This window comes from Tachyglossus aculeatus (genome assembly GCF_015852505.1).
Source record: "Tachyglossus aculeatus isolate mTacAcu1 chromosome 12 unlocalized genomic scaffold, mTacAcu1.pri SUPER_6_unloc_2, whole genome shotgun sequence".
Classification (NCBI taxonomy): Eukaryota; Metazoa; Chordata; class Mammalia; order Monotremata; family Tachyglossidae; genus Tachyglossus; species Tachyglossus aculeatus.
This window is the reverse complement of record NW_024044829.1, coordinates 13,647,298-13,666,522: the sequence shown is the minus strand read 5'-3', so window position 1 is coordinate 13,666,522 and position 19,225 is coordinate 13,647,298. Positions and strand designations below refer to the sequence as shown.

The following is a 19,225-nucleotide window of genomic DNA, read 5'->3' as shown; positions in this document are numbered from 1 at the left end:
GGAGGTTAACAATTGAGATGCAGAAGCTATAAAACAGTAGCAATGATATAAATAGGCGATGGCATCACAGAGAGTAGTTAACGATTAACATGCTATGGCAATAATAAAATAGGCAGATAATGATGTCACAGAGAGAAGATACAAACTATTATGTGCTGGAGTAGGGTGGACCTGTTAAGGGGGTTCAGGGAGCAGAGATACCTGGGGAGAGGAGTGAACACCCAAGTATCACGGAAGGGCTGAGTAGGTACGAATGAGGTTGTCGTTAATGTAGCTTGGTGACAACGAGGGCCTTTCTCCCGGGATGGGGGGGCGGGGAGATACAGTCAGTTCCGGACCGGGAAGGGGGGTATGGGGGGCACTTTGAGGAAGGTCGCTTAAGTGCGGGGGGGGGGGGTGGAAGCAGGGGGCGTCTATGGGGGCGCTCCGAGGAGCGGATCCTTCCGGGAGCAGCAAGGCCGCTCGGTGTGATGGTGGGCGAGCCTCTCGGGAACGGAGTCCCGGGCATCAATGTCGGCGCTCTGAGGAGAGGATCCTTCCGGGAGCAGCAAGGCCGCGCGGTGTGATGGCGGGCGGGCCTCTCGGGAATGCATGACATTTTAAGGTTCAAACAGATTATCTACAATGCTATTTTACTGTCTTCACCTTGTGGACAGGGAAACTGTCTACCAATTCTGTTATATTGTACTGTCCCAAATGCTTAGTACAGTGACAGGACACAGAAAGTGCTCAATAAATATGATTGATTGAATTATAAATATGGCAAATGAAATACCTGTACCTGAAATAAAAAGTATTCCTTGTTACGGTGCTCTAGTATTGTCATCAAACAATTCCTGAATACTGATATTGTCCAAGTGTTTTAGAATACACAGTCCTTGCCAAACTTAATTTTTAAACTTCTAATATGTTTTTGTTCATTTCTTCATTTTGCAAGTGAATAAAATAGTGATAAGAAAGTAGTAATTCCCTGTTTTGGGTTTTATAATTTTTATGGAATTTTTATGGAATTTGTTAAGCACTTACTACGTGTCAGGCAGTGTACTAAGTGCTTGGATAGATGCAAGATAATTGGATTGTTCCCAGTCCCTGTACTACACAAGCCTCACCATTTCAATTCCCATTTTACAGATGAGATAACCGATGCCCAGAGAAGTTAGGTGACTTGACCAAGGTCATACAGAAGGTAATTGGTAAATTTGGTATTGGAACCCAGGCCTTCTGACTCCCGGGCCCATGCTCTTCCATTAGGACACACAGCTCTCCTGTTCAACAGATTAGGAAGTACATCACTTATACTGCTAACAATGATCTTACAGAAGTGTGAAGAATGTCTTTGCTGGATTCAACAAACATATGAATTGTCCATAAAGTACCTGAAAAATTTTCTCATATAGCGTAACTTGAGCTGAATTTTTAATTTCCCTGGGACCTGCCATGATAACCATGAGGTTTTGCAGTTGTGACTTCACAAAGAGGCTGAGAAAACAGATATTCATATCAACATATTTTAAACAGCCATACACCACTAAACACTTTCAAGAGTTTTTATTCAAGTAGATTCAATGAAAGGAGAAAATTCTGACACATTATTTGGAAGACTAAAACTCAAAAAGCGAGTCGAACTGGAAGACGCATCTTTTGCTACTTCCAAAGATGAGGATGTTATTTCTCTAGCTTTGAACAGCTTAGGTGGCAAACTTCCTTCGATAGATAAGGACAATATTTCTTGTAAATGGAGGGCCTTTTTTATAGAGAACTATGTTAATAATCCTTTCTATAAATCTTTCCCTGTGGCCTCAATTATTTCTGCTTTTGTCTTGGAGACCATCCTATCAGACCTAATATAAAAAAAAGTTTACATTTTACCCAATACCTTTTTGTGCTATGGTGGTGACTTAGGAAACATTTCCCATCCATAGCTCTGGGAGACCATAAACAGCAGAAAAGGACTTTTTCCATCTCTAGTGTTAGAAATCCTTTCTTCCATTCCTGAGAAGCTTTCAGAAAATTATTTTCACTTCCAGGGCAAACTCCATAAACATCCAAGGGTCTGATGAATACCATACCTCTAATGGCACCAAATCTTCTTTTTGAAGAAGGTTTGCAAAAAAAATGACTAAATTGGATTTTTCTTGGAACAAACATGCATGTCCCCATTTGGGAGATTCAACTGACCTTGGGAAGTTTCACTTCTGTTTCCTTGAAGAGCACTTTATAGAAAATGTTCACAAGGAGTTTAACACCATGATATAAATGACCTTAATCCATTCTGAACAACAACAACAGAGTTTAATCATTCTCACAGTGGTATTTGCCCCCTGGTTGAATTTACTGAGGATTTTATCAGTGCCCAGGGAATTTTCTACCTTCTATGCCATTCTGCTATGGTATGTAACATCTGCAGAGATTCTTCAAGGATGAATGCATCCATAGGCCAAGCAGATGTGAAATAAACAACAAGTTATTTATCTCTGTTACCTTGTTAAAGGAGATCTGACTGGGAAAAATATTTCATATTTCCTAGGTATTGAAGATATACTAAACATGCCCCGATAAAGCAACAGCAGCTGAACTTTCATTACTTCATTCAATGGTATTTATTAAGCGTTAACTGTGTGCAAAGCACTGTACTAAGCACTTAGGAAAGTACAGTACAACAACAAGCACATTGCCTGCCCATAACAGCTTCACAGTCACAGTCACAGTCAACTTCACAGTCTACACGGAACCGAAGGAATAGCTTTGATATCTCCATAGCAGTGAAGCCCAGTGTTCCTTCAATCAATTCATTAATGACATTTATTGAGTGTCTGCTGTGTACAGAACAATCAATCAACTGTATTTACTGTGCATTTACTTTGGACAGCACACTGAGCTAGGTACCTAGGAGAGGAGAGTTGACATGATCCTTGACCTCAAGGAGGTTGCAATAGAGTTGGGGAGACAAACATTAAAATAAATTACAGGTAAGGGAAGCCACTGAGTATAAGGATATATATACAAAGGTGTCATGGATGTGAGAATAAAAGCACTGTACTAAACACTTGGGATAATAAAATAATTAAAGGAATGATACTTACTAGGGTGCCAAGCACAGTATAAAAAACTGGAGTAGATGTAATCAATCAATCAACCAATCAGTAGCATTTATTGAAAGCTAACTGTACAGGACACTGTACTAAGTGCTAGGGAGAGTACAACACAACAATATAACAGACACACTCCCTGTGAACACTGAGCATACAGTCTAGAGGAGGGAGACGGACATTAATATAAATGAATGAATTACGGATGTGTGCATAAGTGCTACGGGGCTGGGTTGGGGGATGAATGAGGGGAGCAAGTCAAGAGGGAAATGAGAATTTAGTCAGGGAAGGCCTCTTGGAGGGGTTATGCCTTCAATGAGGCTTTGAAAGTGGGGTGCGTAAATGTCTGTTGGATAGGAAGAGGGAGGGCATTCCAGGCCAGAGGTAGGACATGATGATGCTGATGATGGCATTTGTTAAGCGCTTACTATGTGCCAAGAACCGTTCTAAGGGCTGGTAATCAGGTTATCCCACCTGGAGCTCACAGTCTTAATTCCCATTTTACAGATGAGGAACTGAGGCACAGAGAAGTTAAGTGGCTTGCCATGGAGAGGACATGGGTGAGGGGTTAGCAGCGAGATAGATGAGATCGAGGTAGAAAGGGAAGGTTGACATTAGAGGAGTGAAGTGTGTAGGCTGGGTTGTAGTAGGAGAGTAGGAAGGTGAGGTACGAAGATGCAAGGTGATGGGGTGCGCTTTAAAGCCAATGGTATGGGGCTTCCGCTTTACGTTACCACAATGTAAGCAGATCAGACACAATTCTAGTCCCATATAAGGCTCCCAGTCTAAGAAGGAGGACAGTGATCGTATTCCCATTTTTACAGATGAGGAAACTGAAGCACAGTGAGGTTAAGTAGGAAGGAAGCTGGCCTAGAGGAAAGAGAATGGGCCTGGGAGTCAGATGAACTGGGTTCTAATCCTGGCTCTGTCTGCTGTGTAACCTTTGATAAGTCATTGAGTTTCTCTGTACCTCAGTTACCAATCTGTAAAATGGGATCAAATCCTACCCCTTCCTACTTAGACTATCAGCCTCATGTGGGATATGGACTGAGTCCAGGGCTCTGTTGCCCGGAGCTTAGTACAGTGCCGAACACTTAGTACAGTGCCTGTCACATAGTAAGCACTTAACAAATATCATAATTATTATAATCTGGTATCCACCCCAGTGCTTAGTACAGTGCTTGGAACATTGTAAGTGCTTAATAGAAGCACTTTGAGAAGCACTTAGAGAAGCAGCGTGGCTCAGTAGGAAAGAGCATGGGCTTTGGAGTCAGAGGTCATGGGTTCAAATCCTGGCTCCACCAATTGCCAGCTGTCTGACTTTGGGCAAGTCGCTTAACGTCTCTGTGCCTCAGTTACCTCACCTGTAAAATGGGGATTGAGACTGTGAGCCCCACGAAGGATAACCTGATAATCTTGTAACCTCCCCATCGCTTAGAACAGTGTTTTGCACATAGTAAGTGCTTAATAAATGCCATTATTATTATTATTATCATTATTATTAATAAGTACCACAAAAAATAGTGACTTCCCAATGTAACACAGTACGTGGAAGAAGGGTTTAAACCTTAGGTCGCTTGACTCCCAGACCAGTACTCTTTCCACTAGGTCATGCATGCTGCTTCTCCCATAAAATGAAAATCCCTGCCCTCAAGGAGCTTGCGATTTAAATTACAGATGAGACCAAGTAATAGAGTATATAAGACTTGAGATACTTCCCAAGGTAATATCTCACATAGAAAAATAAGTGATGTTGTCATTGGTAATGACACACGGTATTCTTTGTTCTGAAAGGACTACCGAAGGTCATCATTAAGCCTCTTGCAGGTATTTTAATTCTTCAGAAGATGGACATCAAACCACCTGGACAATTTAACTAATATTTTTGGTACCTTATGATACTTGGATTTGGAGAAGTAACATGGCCTAGTAGACAGACCACAGGCCTGGGAGTCAGAAGACATAAATTCTACTACTGCCTCTGACACTTGTTTCCTGTGTTACCGTGGGCAAGTTGCTTAACTTCATGGTGCTTCAGTTTCCTCAAGTGTAAAATGCCTCATGCTTGGACTGTGAACCCTATGTGGGACAGAAACTGTCCAACCAAATTAGCTTGTGTGTACTACACGGCTCAGTACAGCATTTGGCACATAGTAAGGGCTTAACAAATGCCACAATTTTCATTATTTTCCATGGTTCTTCTAATTATTATTATTGTGTTTAGTAATGGTCAGATTAGCATTCTACATCATGTATAGCAACAATAATCGGAATAATTTTTAGGTTTCACTGCTAAAGAGTAATACTGTGTTGGAGTATAGTCAAGATGGGTTTTGTTTCATCTGAAAGTGGTTGGCTATTTTGGTGATTAAAAAGCTGATGCAGGGCCCACTTGGGCAGGCATGGGCCATTCTTACTGATTTTTCCAGGTCCAGGTGGTCCCTAAGGTTTCCTCCCTCTTTCATCATCACAGAATGCTGACTCTGCTGCATCACGTCTATCCAAATCCCAATAAAAATCTCTCTTCTCCTTCATGGTTAAAGTCATTGAAATGACACCCTGGACATATTTATTTCGCTTATTGAGTATATAATCTTGGGTGTTCTCCAATCTACCAAAATTATCTGTTTTCCCTTCTATTCTTCCCTTAGGAGCTTTCCACTTTCCACTAGAATGTACTGAAAGTAGTTTTTAATCAATGTGTATAATGAGAAGGAAGACTTATTAAATACATACAGGAAATGACATTCATTGTTCCCGACAATTCAGAATAAATTAAAACCTTCAAGTACCTTTCTTTTAGAAGAGATTATGGCACAGTGATTTTCCTTAAAACATCTGAAGATGCCGCTTGTTTCTTCCTTCTCCCATTGAAAAAACCGACAACATAATTCTCAGAAAGTGAATAACTTCTCTCCTGAAGTCATTATTTGGTTCCATAACTTCCTCATAGCATTTTACACCTCCACATTTCTCACAGTGATGATCAATGGGTTTAGCATGGGAGTAATGAGAACGTAGAATACGGCCACTGCTTTATCCATGGGGAAGGTGGATGCAGGCCTCATGTAGGTGAAGATACAGGGAACAAAGAACAGCATGCCAACCATGACATCAGAGTCAAAAGTGGAGAGGGCTTTGCGCCTTCCCTCTGAACTATAACTTTTTAGGGAGTTCAAGGTGACCACATAGGAGACGACAAACATGAGGAAACAGACAATGTAGATCAGGCCACTGTTGGCAGCCACAGAAAGGCCCATGACGTAGGTGTCTATGCAGGCAAGTTACAGCAAAGGGTACATGTCACAGAAAAAATGATCAATGATATTGAGACCACAAAGGGCAGCCGGAATAGGAAGGGAATCTGAATTATTTAATGAAAGAAGCCCTCTACCCAGGCCACCCCCACCAGTAGGGTACACACCTGCTGGTTCATGATGATCAAATAGTGCAGAGGTTTGCAGATGGCCATATAATGCTCAAAGGCCATCAAAATGAAAAGGATGACCTCTGTCCCTCCAAAGAAGCGTGATTGAAAGATCTCGACCATACAGCAATCATGGGAGATGGCTTTCCTGGCAGACAGGCGGTCTAAAATCATTTTGGAAGTAGTGGAAGAGGGGTAGAAGGCATGTATGAAAGGTAAGTACCAAAGGAAGTAGTACACAGGAGAGCTGAGATTCTGGCTGGCCTTGATGGTTATGACCACAAGCAGGTTTCCTAAAAGAGTTACCAGGTAGATGATTAGGAACAAAACAAATAAAAGGTACTGCAACACTGAATTCTGGATAAGTCCCAAGAGAATTAATTCGGTCACATATTTCCTTTTTTCCATTGATTCAGTGTTGGTGATGAACATACCGGTGAGCATGCACAACAGAGAACTGGTTTACCTGAAAAGTTAAAAATAATTTTATTTCTTTGGCACCATTTGTTCCCCATGGAACCCAGGTTTCTTTATTTCTTTACCTAATATTTCACCCATTCGTGAAACACCGTGGTCCCATTTGACAGAAAGAAAAATCAAGCCAAGTGACTTGTATTATACCCTACCTTCGGCCAAGGGTTAACCATCAATAAATGGTATTTACTGAGTGCATTCTCTGTGCAGACTGCTGCACTAAGTGGTTAGACACGCTGAATCTGGTATTCTTTCCACTTAGTTCAGAGTTTATTAATCAACATGGCTAGCACCATTGGTAGCATTTCACTTGGATTTTCACTCTTTATTCACCCCTCCCTCAGCCCCACAGAAGTTATGTACCTAACTGTAATTTATTTATTTATAATTAATGTTGGTTTCCCCCTCTTGATTTTAAGCTCAATGTGAGCAGGGAACATGTTTACCACATCTGTTGTATTTTCCTAAACACTTAGTACAATGCTTGAGGATCAGCGTTGCCTAGTGGAAAGAGCACGGACTTGGGAATCAGAGGTCCTGGGTTCTAATCTCAACTCTGTCAGTTGTCAGCTGTGTGACCTGGGGCAAATCAATAAAGTCCTCTGTGCCTCAGTTCTCCTTTCTGTAAACTGGGGATGAAGACTGTGAGCCTCATGTGGGACAACCTGATTAATCTGTATCTACCCCAGCGTTTAGAACAGTGCTTGGCACATAGTAAGCACATAACAAATACCATCATCGTCATCAGTTCTCGGAACACCTTAAGTGTTCAGTACATGTGATTGATTGACTGATGGATTTCACAGCACACTGGAGCTCCTAACAAAAGCCATTTTGCTTTACTGAGGGATGATCGTAACAATAATAATAAAAATAATAATATTAATAAAATAATAGCATTCGTTCATTCAGTCGTATTTACTGAGCGCTTATGGTGTGCAGATCATTGTACTAAGCGCTTGGGAAGTACAAATCAGCAACATATAGAGATGGTTCCTACACAACAATGGGTTCACAGTCTAGAAGCAGCGTGGCTCAGTGGAAAGAACACGGGCTTTGGAGGCAGAGGTCACAGGTTCAAATCCCGGCACTGCCAATTGTCAGTTGTGTGACTTTGGGCAAGTCACTTAACTTCTCTGTGCCTCAGTTACCTCATCTGTAAAATGGGGATGAATACTGTGAGCCCCCCGTGGGACAACCTGATCACCTTGTAACCTCCCCAGCGCTTAGAACAGTGCTTTGCACATAGTAAGCGCTTAATAAATGTCATTATTATTATTTTTAGAAGGGGGAGATAGACAACAAAACAAAACAAGTAGACAGGTGTCAATTCCATTAGAATAAATAGAATTATAGCTAAATACACATCATTAATAAAATAGAGTAATAAATATGTACAGATATACACAAGTGCTGTGGGGCGGGGAAGTGGGTAGGGCAGAGGAAGGAAAGGGAGCGATGGTGACGGGAGAAGGAGGAGAGGAAAAATGGGGGGCTCAGTCTGGGAACGTCTCCTGGAGGAAGTGAGCTCTCAGTAGGGCTTTGAAGGGAGGAAGAGAGTTAGTTGGGCAGGTATGTGGAGGGAGAGCATTCCAGGCCAGAGGCAGGACGTGGGCCAGGTGTTAGATGCAGTCTCAGTCCCACATGAGCCTCACAGTTGAAGTATGAGGGCATAGGATTAAATCCCCATATTACGGATGAGGGAACCGAGGCACAGAGAAGTAAAAGGACTTAACGTAGATCACACAGCAGACAAGTGGCAAAGCAAGGATTAAAACCCAGGGCATCTGACTCCCAGGCCTGTGATTTTCCCACCATGTTGTTTATTATCCTCATTTTAGTACAGAAAACGGAGGCCAAGCCAAACCAGGTTTAGAACCCAGGTTCACTGACCCCTGGCCCTGGACCCTTAGACCTCATTCACTTCCCATGCTTTCAGAGGGCAGTGCCCCCCCTTAACTCTCCCTTCCATCACCCTTTCCTTCACCCATCAAACCACACCTGCTCCCTCCCAACCTTTATCTCAGACCCTTTTCTCAGCCACTTGAGTAAGTAACCATCAGCAGCCCCAGCTGAACACCACACCACACTGAGCCTCAGCACAGAATCTCCCCCAACCCCATGCATACACCATGCTCAATCAGACTCCCCCACTTGTAGGGCTGGGAGTGAGCAGAGGACCAAGGACATCAATATCACTAACTGTTGAGCACCCATTATGGGAAGAGCACCAGATTGGACCCCTCCCCTGGGCAGAGCATTGATCTGGATGCCTATTGTGGGCAGAGCACTGGTCTATACCCTCATCAGACGGGTCTGCCTGAGGTGGCAAGGGCCGACAGCTACAGTGAGGCTCCACGTTCCTACTCGGGGATCCTGCCAGGAAAGGGCCAGAGACCTCGATTTTCAACCTCCTGCATGTGAGAAGCTTTCTCCCCACGCCCGTCCCATTCCATAATCCCTGGATGGACGGGACAAGAACTTGAATCGCGCTTGGATTCTGCCTGACATTTTTGGTGACTTGCAAACCATTGATTTTGGCAGGTTGCCACAGCCACATTCTCTAAAAATTGCTGAAATCAGCCTGGATCCTACTCATACAAAATCCACTCGCGTTTAACCCCAAGGCAATTCCCCCAACAGTTAGGTAGCATCTCAAGGGTCCTGACACTACAGTTGGTCACCATCTGCTCCGGTCCTCCCAACAGGCATTATGCACCCAGCGGGCTACAGGCCGGCGCTCATGGGAACTGGGAAGAGTTTAGCAGACAGTCACCTCCTGTCACCTTTCGGGCCTGGAGCCCCACGCCTATCCAAAACGTGCAGAGCAGAGTCCTCGCGCCCCACCCCCATATTGCTCTCCATCTCCAGGATGAGGGCCGGGCCTCGGGAACAGGGACTTGGGAGCTCGGGGGTGGGGAACGGTGCAGAGAATGACATTGCCGGGACTTCCCAGCTCACACCTTTAATTCAACCTGAAAGCGACTCAACATTAGAAGCAGGTGAGAAGCGGCCAAAATGCCAGCTGTGTTCGGTACAGCCCGTCCCCCACCTCCTAGGCAGCTAGTCCCCCCGAAGCAGGATGGTCTCCTCCTGGATGCCGTCTTTGGTGATGATGCAGATCTTCAGGGCATCCCCAGTGTATATGACCCTCTCGGCAGCGGAGATGAAGACATCTTTGATTAGCTGCAGGGCCTTCCCCAAGGTCAAGGGAATGTGCTCCACGTTCTGCATGTTCTTGAAACCTATATTGCCAAATCCAACGGTCCCTACTCTATCCGAATCCTCATCGACCTCTCAGCTGCCTTCGACACTGTGGACCACCACCTTCTCCTCAATAAGCTATCCAACCTTGGCTTCACAGACTCCTTCCTCTCCTGGTTCTCCTCTTATCTCTCCGGCTGTTCGTTCTCATTCTCCTTGATGGGCTCCTCCTCCCCCTCCCATCCCCTTACTGTAAGGGTTCCTCAAGGGTCAGTTCTTGGTCCCGTTGTGTTCTCTATCTACACTCACTCCCTTGGTAAACTCATTCGCTCCCACAGCTTCAACTATCATCTCTATGCTGATGACACCCAGATCTACATGTCTGCCCCTGCTCCCTCTCCCTCCCTTCAGGCTCGGGTCTCCTCCTGCCTTCAGGACATCTCCTGATTTGTCCGCCATCTGAAACTCAGTATGTCAAAGACTGAACTCCTTATCTTCCCTTTCAAACCCTGCCCTCTCCCTCTCCCTGACTTTCCCATCACTGTAGATGGCACTACCATCCTTCCCGTCTCCCAAGATCGCAACCTTGGTGTCATCCTCGACTCCGCTCTCTTGTTCAGATCTCACATCCAATCCGTCACCAAAACCTGCCGGTCTCACCTCTGCAACATCTCCAAGATCCACCCTTTCCTCTCCATCCAAACCACTACCTTGCTAGTTCAGTCTCTCATCCTATCCCGACTGGATTACTGCATCAGCCTCCTCTCTGATCTCCCATCCTCCTGTCTCTCCCCACTTCAGTCTATACTTCACGCTTCTGCCCGGATCATCGTTGTGCAGAAACGCTCTGGGCGTGTTACTCCCCACCTCAAAATTGTCCAGTAGCTGCTAGACAACCTACGCATCAAGCTAAAACTCCTCACACTCTGCTTCAAAGCTCTCCATCAACTCTCCCCCTCCTACCTCACCTCCCCTCTCCCTTTCTACAGCCCAGCCCGCACCCTCCACTCCTCTGCCACTAACCTCTTCACTGTACCTCATTCACGCCTGCCCAGCCGTCGACCCCCGGCTCATGTCTTCCCCCTGGCCTGGAATGCCCTCGCTCCGCACATCCGCCAACCTAGCTCTCTTCCTCCTTTCAAAGCCCTACTGAGAGCTCATCTACTCCAGGAGGCCTTTCCAGACTGAGCCCTCTTTTTCCTCTCCTCCTCCCCATCCCTGCCGCCCTACCTCCTTCCCCTCCCCACAGCACCTGTATATACGTTTGTACAGATTTATTACTCGATTTATTTTACTTGTACATATTTACTATTCTATTTATTTTGTTAATGATGGGTGTCTAGCTTTATTTTCATTTATTTTTGTGACTTGATACCTGTCCACAAGTTTTGATTTGTTGTCTGCCTCCCCTCTAGATTGTGAGCCCATGGTTGGGTAGGGACCGTCTCTATATTTTGCCGACTTGTACTTCCCAAGCGCTTAGTACAGTGCTCTGCTCACAGTAAGCGCTCAATAAATACGATTGAATGAATGACTGACTTAATGAATGGATCTGGTTGTCCAGCAGAGGCCTGAGCATGGTGCTTGACGAGCTTCCGGCCTTGAAGCTGTCTCTCTGGTATGAGGCGATGGGATCGGTGCTGTACACTTCCCCCTTCCCTTCCTCATCGAGCCCCCCGATGATGTTGTACACATAGTACGGGAAGAAGTGCCTCGAATATATTATAGTGGACAGCATAGCTTCAATGGCCCCGGTGGTCGCGGTCTTGTTGTTGGAGTGTTTGTACATCTTTAATCTTGCTTCAATGGTTTTGGTGAGCGTCAGGCAGTCTCCGTGAAAGCCACAACATCCTATGACCATCCAATCCCTTAGTATGTAGCACTTGGGGTTGTCCCGGCTGTGAATTGAATAACCTTCAGTTAATCATGTGTCAGAGGCAACGATAGAAAAATAGTCTCCGGCAATTGCCAGGACAGTTACTCCATTGAAAGAGTAGGGCTAGAAGCTCAGCTGGAAGAGGCCGTCGAGGCTGCATGGCTCCAGCTTCCGGTTGGGCTCTGGATACACGAGGCGGCAGTGAAGGTGGTGGCGGACAACATCGTGGCCTGGCGGCCAAGGCGGAAGAAGAATCCCAGTCCTTGCTGTCTCACAAGCAAGATGGCAGACCCAGAACCGACCAGAAGCAACGTCACATCTCCCCCCACGCCTCCACAGTCCCCGTCTGTCTTCTGCTTAATCCGGATGGAACTTCATTCTAGATGTTCAGGTGGAAAATGGTCCACCACCCCGTCTTCTGGCTCCCGAGGTCCGAGGGAAGCATCAAATAGGAAATAGTAATTTGTTAAGCACTTGCTATGTGCTAGGCACTGTTTTAAGCGCTGGGGTAGATACAAGGTAATCAGGATGTCCCACGAGGGGCTCACAGTCTTCACCCTCATTTTACAAATGCGGTAACTGAGGCACAGAGAAGTTAAGTGACTTGCCCAAAGTCACACGGCTGACAAATTGAAGATGTGGGATTAGAACCCATGATCTATGACTCCCAAACCCATGCTCTTTCCATTAAGCCACGAATCAGCTTGCTGAATTGTTTGCTTTAGAAAACCGTTGTCTCTTTTTAGTAGACAAGGTGTACGTACTGTCAGGTTAAGTTTATTCCCTCTTCTCGCTGTGAATAACTCCAATGGCAGAAGTTAGGACAACTAAACGCTCCTTCCAGACAATCTTGTTTGTATGATTCCACTCCAGATATGCTCCCTTATTGGTACGGGGTTCTATTGGTGAGAAGAAACGAATGGCCACAAAGATTCCGGAAAATGTTCATAATCCATACAACTACCATTTCTGTTTTTTTTATTCTCAAAATAAGGGATCCTCTTTCTTGTCCTACTATCAATTAGTCAATCAATCAATGGTATTTATTGAGTCCCTGAAGTGCTACATTCAATGCTTGGGAGAGTACAATACAATAGAGATTGTAAGTTCGCTGTGAGCAGGGAATATGTCTGCTATGATGTTTCTGTATTTATTCTCCCAAAGTGCTTCATATAGTACTCTGTACATAGTACATGCTCAATAAATATGATTAACTGACTAGAGTAGGTAGACCTTATCCCTGCCCCCAAGGAGTGTACAGACTGGAGGGAGAGGCAGACATTAAAATAAATGATAGATTGATATCCACATAAGTGCTGTGGGGCTGAGGTGAACGTCAAAGGTTTTAAAGGGTAGAGACCCAAGTGCAGGTAATGCAGAAGAAAGGGAAAATTGGAGAAGTGAGGGCACAGTCAGGAAAATCCTCATGGAGGAGACCTGATTTTAGAAGGGCTCTGAAGATTGGGAGAGTAGTGCTCTCAGAAACAAGTACAGTCACAAGAAACATTCATTCATTCAATCGTATTTATTGAGCGCTTACTGTGTGCAGAGCACTGTACTAAGCGCTTAACATACCTGGGAGTTTACTCCTTTCTTTCCTGGCATAGGTTTCTACTAAATCCCCTCTTGGGCTTCTGCGTCCCAGAAGAAAACATATGGAAATGTGTAGGACTCTTCCTTAAAGGCATTGTCCCTGCCCCTCACCACTTCCTACTGTCCTTCTTCAACAAATAGTTATCAATTCCATAGATTCCTTGTATCCTAAATACTGCATCCTTCCTCTCAAACTTTCAATGCCCACCCACTCTTCACATCAATCAATCAGTGTAATGAATGTCTACTGTCCTGGCTGTCCTGGTTCTCCTCCTATCCCTCAGGCTGCTCAATTTCAGTCTGTTTCACAGGCTCCTTCTCTGCCTCATGTCACGTAGCTTTTAGGGTCCCTCAAGATTCTGGGTCCCCTTCTATTCTCCAACTACACCCACTCCTACTCATTCGTTCCCATTGCTCCAACTACTTATCATCTCTATGAGAATAATCCCCAAATCTACACCTCCAACCCAGATCTCTCTCCTCTGCTGTCTCATATTTCCTACTGCCTTCAGGACATCTCTACTTGGATGTACCACCGACACCTCAAACCTAACATGTCTTAAACAGCACTGTCTTATTTTCCTACCCAAACCTTGTACTCCCCATGACTTTCCCATCACTGCACACAGCACCACCATCCTTCCTGACTCACAAGGTCATAACCGTGGTGTTATACTTGTTTCAACTCTTTCATTCAACTCACATATTCAATCTGTCATTAAATCCTATCAGTCTAACCTTTACAACATCGCTAAAATCTGCTCTTTCCTCTCCATCCAAACTGCTACCATGTTAACCCAAGCACTATCCTATCCCATCTTGATCACTGTATTCACCTCCTTGCTAACCTCCCTGCCTCCCATCTCTCTCCACTCTAATCCATACTTCATTTTGCTGCCCAGATTATTTTTCGATAAAAACGTTGTCTATGAGTCCCCACTCCTTACTATCAGCTTTAAAGCACTTAATCATCTTGCCCCCTCCTACCGTACCTCGCTACTGCCTACTAAAACCCAGCCCAGAAACTGTACTCCTCTAATGCCAACCTGTTCACTGTGCCTTGATCTCATCTATCTCTTTGCTGACCTCTTGCCCATATTCTGCCTCTATCCTGGATGCCCTCCCTCTTCATATTGAACAGACAATAACTGTCCACACCTTAAAAGCCTTGTTGAAGGCACATCTCCAAGAGGATTTTCTTGAATAAGCCCTGATTTCCTCCTCTACCACTCCCTCTGTGTCACCTTTGCATTTGGATTTGCATCACTCCCACGGCCTCACAGCACCTATGTACATATCCGTAATTTATTTACTTATATTTTTCTGTGTCTCCCTCCAGTCTGTAAGCGCGTTATGGGTACAGAACGTATCTATTAACTCTGTTATATTGTACTCTCCCAAGTGCTTAGTACAGTCCTCTACAAACATCAAACAATAAATGTGGTTGATCGATTGATTGGTTACCTTGTGCTTGTATTGTGCAGTACCATTGTACTGAGTGCTTGGGAGAGTACAAATACGGGCAATTTTTATGAAGGGCCAAATATAAATTCACGGAAAAAGGCATTTTTGAGCACCTGTATTCATCTGAGATTTCCAATGGAAACACATAATGACCCTGGAGTCGTTTCAAAATTGGTTTTGGATTTGGGACAAATTAGGTCAATTTCTACTTTTATTCACAGTTTTATGGGGCTTATTGGTGCCTTAAATATGTGGTTTTCCAGTTAGTTGTCTTGATGTAAGCACATGAAGGGGAAACGGACATTCAGATGGACTTTACAGTCTCCAGACACCATCATCATTAGAGAAAATTGCTGGCCAATAAGAGTTAGAATAAAATTCCTTTCAATGAGATGAAGAAAAAGTCACTGAAGCAATGATCAGCCAGAATGGAAGAGATATATTTGTTAAATGTGTAGTATTAAAGTGGATTATTTCCTGTAATATTTTTAGTATTGGCCCCCAACTTGAAAAGCTCATTTGAAATACTACTTCATCTAGTGGCTCGCAAGATAATCCCTCTCAGAGACACACTCATGGATCGATAGTTGCATCAGTCGCTCTCCTCTCCTATCCATATTTCACTCTGAGCCCAGTGCAAATTTTTATAACATTTGTTAAGTGCTTACTATGTGCCAGACACTATATTAAGCACTGGGGTAGTTACAGGTTAATCAGGTTGGACACAATCCACGTCCCCCAGTAAGCTCACGATATTGATCCCCTTTTTACCGATGAGGTAACTGAGGCACAGAGAAGTGAAGTGACTTGCCCAAGGTAACATTGCAAGCTAAGGGCAGGGCAGGGAATAGAACCCAGGTCCTGATTCCCAGACCCGTGCTCTACCCGTCAGGTCACACTGGTTCTTAAAATGTTGATCTTTCTAATAAGTTGTTTTGACACATCTCTCCACTCCTCAAAAACCTCCAATGGTTTTCCAGTCCTTTCCCCATCTTGTACGAACTCCTAATCACTGGCTTTAAAACACTCAATAAAATCTGTCCTTCCTAATTATCCATTCTCTTTTCCCCCTACACCCAACTAGCACTCTTCGCTTCTCCCAGATGGTGCTTCATTCTTGTCTGTTCTGCTAGGAATCGCTTTCTCAGGTTTTTCTCTCTGCCTGGAACTCCCTCCCTCTGCAAATCCTGCAGAACTCCCTCCTCCACTTCTTCAAACTCCCTAATTTCAAAGTGTTACTTAAATCACCTCTCTGACAAAGAGATCTACTCTGATTAATTATTTCCTCTTCTCAGCCTATATTTCCTTCAATTGCGATCTCAGCACTTCCGTGCCATTTGAGTACCTACAAACTCAAGCACTTATATCCATATCTCATATAATCAATTATTCAATCATTAAGTCATGCACACATCCACTTTAGTTCTTTCCTCCTCTCTCTACATTACTTCAGTATTTGTTTCGCCTCCCCGGTAAAATGCAAGGACCATATATATTAATTCGATTGTACTCTCTCAAGTGCTTAGGACAGTGCTCTGCACACTCAGTAAATTGAGTGCTCAGTAAATTGATCAATTTACAGAATCCTGAATTCTCAAAAATGAAAACAAAGTGTGAGGGGGTTTTTTTGCTTTGGAGGAGTGATTAAAGACCCATCCAAGCACTCACTTTCTGTGCCTTCATAGACGTGGATTTCTTCCTCTGTTCCCTGTTAACCCATCTCCAGCAATGACCTGCTCCAGTTACAGTCTCCTTGAGGTAGAACAGACCCAAGCCTAACGTGATTAAGCGAAAGCAACTGGTGGCCACTCCATTCCAGCCGCAACCATGTTTCCCAGCTTTGTTTCATTACCCCCACCAAAGATACAAAATCCTAGAAACTAGAAAAGCACCAGGTCTGAGAATCCATAAGATCCCAAATGGTTTCTGTATAAACCCAACGTTGACCTGAGATCTCGTTTCTTGGAGTAAAGGACGGATTTAGAGCAGCAATGAATTTTTGTCCAGTTTCCTTTGGTTTCCGATCTTTCTCTGCAATATTTGTTCAATATCCTTCTCTCAGAACATCTGGATCTTTTATTAAGGAGGACTTCTAGGTGCACTAAAAACTTGGTGACTTCTCCAGGTCAGTCAGAAAGAATATATTTTGCCCAGACTGTGACAAACGTCTCTACCTGACTCGATTTGTCCATCCTTGCTCTAGGTCTGCCCTGAAGCAGAGTCATTAGGTACACTGTTTATCCTTTCACATTTAAACTGGATTCTACAGGTATTCAGGAACCTCATGACATTCTGTCCAATCAACCTCACGGGAATATGACCATCTCCCCTTGCGGAAGGCTTCCCCAAGATGATGTCAAATTGAATTTTTCTTTAGAAAAATGAGTATAGGTGCAAGGAAGGAAAAACACATTTTCACCGTGTTTTAATCCCAAAAGAGAAATCATTTCTGTTCCTCTTATGATCATCGTCAAATTGTCAGTCACCAGAACCTTGCAACCAAATGTCCACTGGTGATTTGGAGATAAATGAGAAAATTTTTTCAGATAATTGTGGAGGGAAATTTTCCAGCTCAGTAGTTTGTGTATTTCCAGCAAAAGAGATTGCTCACTTTCTTGCCTGAATTTTACAGCTCTGATTTCACACATTTGTCAAGTGGAGACAGCATCAGTGGGCACTTCAGGTTGATAACGTTGTTAATACACTAAGTCAATCAATGGCGTTTATTGAGCACTTCTTCTGAGCAGAGCATTGTACTACGTACTCGGTAGAGTAAAAAATATCAGAGTTGGTAGACACATTCATTGCCCACAACAAGCTTACAATCTAGAGGACAAAAGAGTTGAATATGACAAATAGAATACTCCCTTAGGAAAATAGCCAGTGTTACATCTTGGAAACAGGAAGCAAAATCACCAGTTCAGAAAACCAAAACAAAGATGAAGAGAGCACAGGTCCTATTAAAACTAACACATTCCAGGTTTATTTAACATTTGATCTTATTATGTATAATAAGTCCACTTGGTTTTACTGAATATTCTATTTTTTCTCAGTTTAACAGATTTCTCTTTAGATTCAGACAAAAGTTGGGCTTGCACTCCCATCTTACCTTCATGCTTGCCTATTTGGCAAAAGTCTTTCTGATGGACAGTTTTTTCTGGATTCACGAGCTCTATTCCTGGATGTTCCCTGTTCCATTCCCAATCCTACCCAACCCTTGGATGCCAGTGACCACATTTTGTGGGGAAGGAATATTTCACACCCACAGAGAACCTTTCTTCAAGGGTATTTCATGGATTTAGCCAGAATTAATGCATTAATTCTGACAGAATACATGGATGAAAATATTATCCGCAAATGCCAACTCATCTATACTGAAGGTCTATGTAGATAACATCCACTTGAGAATGCGAATCAGTTAGCAGTAGAGATGGTGTCCATTCAAGCGGCCTTTCAAAACAGCATGGCTCAGTGAAAAGGGCACGGGCTTTGGAGTCAGAGTTGTGGGTTCAAATCCCAGCTCTGCCAATTCTCAGCTGTGTGACTTTGGGCAAGTCACTTAACTTCTCTGGGTCTCGGTTACCTCATCTGTAAAACGGGGATGAAGACTGTGAGCCCCCTGTGGGACAGCCTGGTCACCTTGTAACCTTCCCAGCGCTTAGAACAGTGCTTTGCACATAGTAAGCGCTTAATAAATGCTATTATGAAAAAGAACACACAAGGCCTTCCAGACTGAGCCCCCTTTTTCCGCTCCTCCTCCCCATCCCCCGCTATACCTCCTTCCCCTCCCCACAGCACTTACATATATATATATATATGTATATATATATGCAGTTTTATTACTCTATTTTACTTGTACATATTTACTATTCTATTTATTTTGTTAATGATGTGCATATAGCTTTAATTCTATTTGTTCTGACGATTTTAACACCTGTCTACATGTTTTGTTCTGTTGTCTGTCTCCCCCTTCTAGGCGGTGAGCCCGTTGTTGGGTAGGGACTGTCTCTATATGTTGCCGACTTGTACTTCTTAAGCACTTAGTACAGTGCTCTGCACACAGTAAGCGCTCAATAAATACGATTGAATGGATGACTG

The 19,225-nt window shown here is 43.8% G+C and overlaps 1 pseudogene; it reads right to left on the bottom strand.

The window, feature by feature from the left end:
- Positions 1-10,053: 10,053 nt before the first annotated feature.
- On the bottom strand, positions 10,054-18,242 carry LOC119921388 (annotated as a pseudogene).
- Between the last annotated feature and the right edge of the window lie 983 nt (positions 18,243-19,225).